Source organism: Gavialis gangeticus, unplaced genomic scaffold (assembly GCF_001723915.1).
Source record: "Gavialis gangeticus isolate Ggan-Ray unplaced genomic scaffold, GavGan_comp1, whole genome shotgun sequence".
Lineage (NCBI taxonomy): Eukaryota > Metazoa > Chordata > Crocodylia > Gavialidae > Gavialis > Gavialis gangeticus.
In genome coordinates this window covers 12,083,197-12,085,977 of record NW_017729018.1, presented here as the reverse complement: position 1 = coordinate 12,085,977, position 2,781 = coordinate 12,083,197, and positions in this window count along the sequence as shown.

The following is a 2,781-nucleotide window of genomic DNA, read 5'->3' as shown; positions in this document are numbered from 1 at the left end:
GGCGCTGGATATTTGGCTTCTATCTTACTCCCTGCTGCAGAGGCCAAAGGAGTCCATGAGCTCCCTGGTACCTAGAACAGGGGTGTGTGCGCGTGGGGGGGTGCATGCATGTGTGTGTGCATGCATGCATGCGTGTGTGTGTGTGTGTGTGTGTGTGTGTGAGCCCCTGGAACTGTAGCTAACTTGGTGCTTGCTTCCTGTCTGTGCTCTGACCCGCGGGTTCGGGGACAGGTGCCCGGTCTCCTGGGTCCTTTGCTCTGCTCTGCCGCCACCTCCCTGGGCCCAGGTCCCATGCCCTTCTGGGGGCCTCTGAAACGGGATCTCAAAGCTCGCTTTGTGCTGGGCTGTGCCATGAGATTAGAGAGATTTCCTAGCGCCATAATCCTGCCCTGCCGAGGTACCTGCTTATCCCCTTGGCAGGGAGCCGCCGATTAAGCCTGGGAAGCAGGGCAGCGCCGTTGTTGAGCACGGGGTGCCGTACCTGGCCGGCAGCCAGCCCCTGCCCTGCAGCAGCTCCCAGTCTGGGAACTGGGGGTGTTGAGCCGCGATGGGCCGGGCACCGAGCTCGCCTGGGAAGCAAGCAGCTACTTGACGGGCGAGGGTGCCCACATGCCAGCGTTGCATATGTGACGCCGAGGGTGAAGGTGCCGACATCTTTCCACAAAGGGAGGCGAGGGGGAGGTGAGTTTGCTGCTCTGGGAGACACAATGGTGGTGGTGAGCCGGCATGAACATAACTAGCTGTTTGGCGGGGACCCAGGAGTCCTCTTACCTCTTCAGAGAGGAGCTGGGCTCGCGCTGCGTGCTTATGCGCCTCCGGTCTCTGCAAGGGGTTTTAGGCTCTGGTCCTCATCAAGCCCCTCCTGCAAACCCACAGGAAACCCTCCCCCCCACCCACCCCATGCAACTGTAACGAGCTGCTGCCTTTGGTTTCCCAACTCCAGTTATTTCATAAAACCATCAAAAAAAGAGGGTTGGAAGGGAGGTCGCATCAATCCAACCCCCTGCTCCAAGCAGGACCAGCCCCAGCTACATCATCCCAGCTAAGGCTTTGTCTAGCCGGGTCTTAAACACCCCCGAGGATGGGGACTCCACCACCTCTCTGGGTATACCAGTGCTTCACCACCCTCCGAGTAAGAGAGCTTTTCCTCTTATCCAACCTCAACTTCCCTTGCTGCAACTTGAGCCCATTTGTTGCGATGTGCTGGCTTCCAGCCCAGAGGTGGCTGCATTTCAGTGGTGGGTAAAACAGCACTGGTGAAAGGACCCCGTCTTGCTTTGCGAGCTTATCGGCGCAACTAGGCCCCGCGGAAGGCAGATCTTTTAGGAAGCTGGGTGTTATCTAGGGAGAATAAGGTATCACTGTGGGCTTGATTCAGAGCCCGCTGATGTCTGCGAGAGCCTTTCTATTGATTTCCCTCAGCCGGGGCTGTGCAATAGATTTTTTTCCCCCCCTCCCTATAATAAGCTCTTTTCTGTAATGCCTCCAGTGCCGTCTCGTCCTTCGCTGAGCCTTTGCCTGTAGAGCGGGGAGGGGAGGATCAGCCGGGCTTGCTCTGAAAATGAACTTTTCCGCTGGCTCGGCCGTCCGCGATGATCAAGCCACCCGCATTTGGGTGCCTGGAAGCCTTGAGCCTGATCTGAGCTCACCTCTCACCAGGCCGCGGTTCTTAGCTCAGCCAGGGGCTCGTTAGGGGCTGAGTTGTGGTGAGGGCCCATCACTCATAAAATGCAGCCACCTCTGGGGTGGAAGCTGGCGCATCACAACAAGCGGTGCTTGGCACCAGGGAGCTCTGATCCCCGGCGTGCGAGCGGGGGTCTCGGTGTCTGCCTCGGGGGCTGGCAGGGGAGGCCCTGGGGCTTCCCCACCATCACCCGTGCAGGGGCTGGGGAGCAGGTCTGGGCAGCCCAGCCAGCCCAGGCGGGGTAGGGAGCAGTCTCTAAAAGCAGAGCTCTCGGGTGAGCTGAGCTGGCAAGGTCTCGGCGGGCCAGGCTCAGCTGGTACCAAGCTGAGGCCTTCAGTGCAGGGGGCGAGGAGAGGCGACTTTGCGGCAAGCACCCACTTCTGCCCCAGACTCCCCAAGCAACGTCAGCCCAGTTGGTTCATTGCCTCCAGCCTCAGTTTCCCCACCTGCCAGGCTCCCCCTCACTCCACCAAGTGGGACCCCCCCTCCCCCCCGGGTTGGACCTGGGCTGCTCTGAGGATCAGTAGAGACCCCCTTGCCCTTGGCTGGCAGAGACGTCCCTGGCTCGGGGTCCCGCTCTGTGCCGCCCTCCTGGCCTGTTCCCAGCAGGCTGCAGAGAGCTCGGCCGGCTGCGGCTCCCGGCGCTGGACCGCGGCATTGTCCCGTCAGAGCGGAAGAGCCAGCTCTGTTCTCCCGTGGCTGGGGGCTCCCCAGGGTCAGGCTGAGACGTGGGCTGGGGGCTGCTTGCCAGCTGGATGCTCGTGCCCGGGGCATCTGGCGTGGCCCCGGGCTGGCAGGGCAGGGACAAAGCCGCTCTGTGCTCTGGGTGCTGGCAGGGCTCCCGTGCTGGGGGTCACATTACCAGCCCGGGAGCAGGCCGGCTCCCCCGGGCCCTTTTGCCCCCCTCCGCGTTCCTCGGCATCACCCTGCCGTTTCCACAGCAGCCCCCAGCCTCTCATTAAAGATGTCCGGCTCCGTGTCCTCGTTTAGCCCATGTGGGAGTGGCAGGCAGCGTCCACATGAGGCCAGCTCGTGGCATGGGAGGGTGGGGGGATCGCAATGCAGTCTCCCCACCCATCGCCAGCTGCTAGCGACCC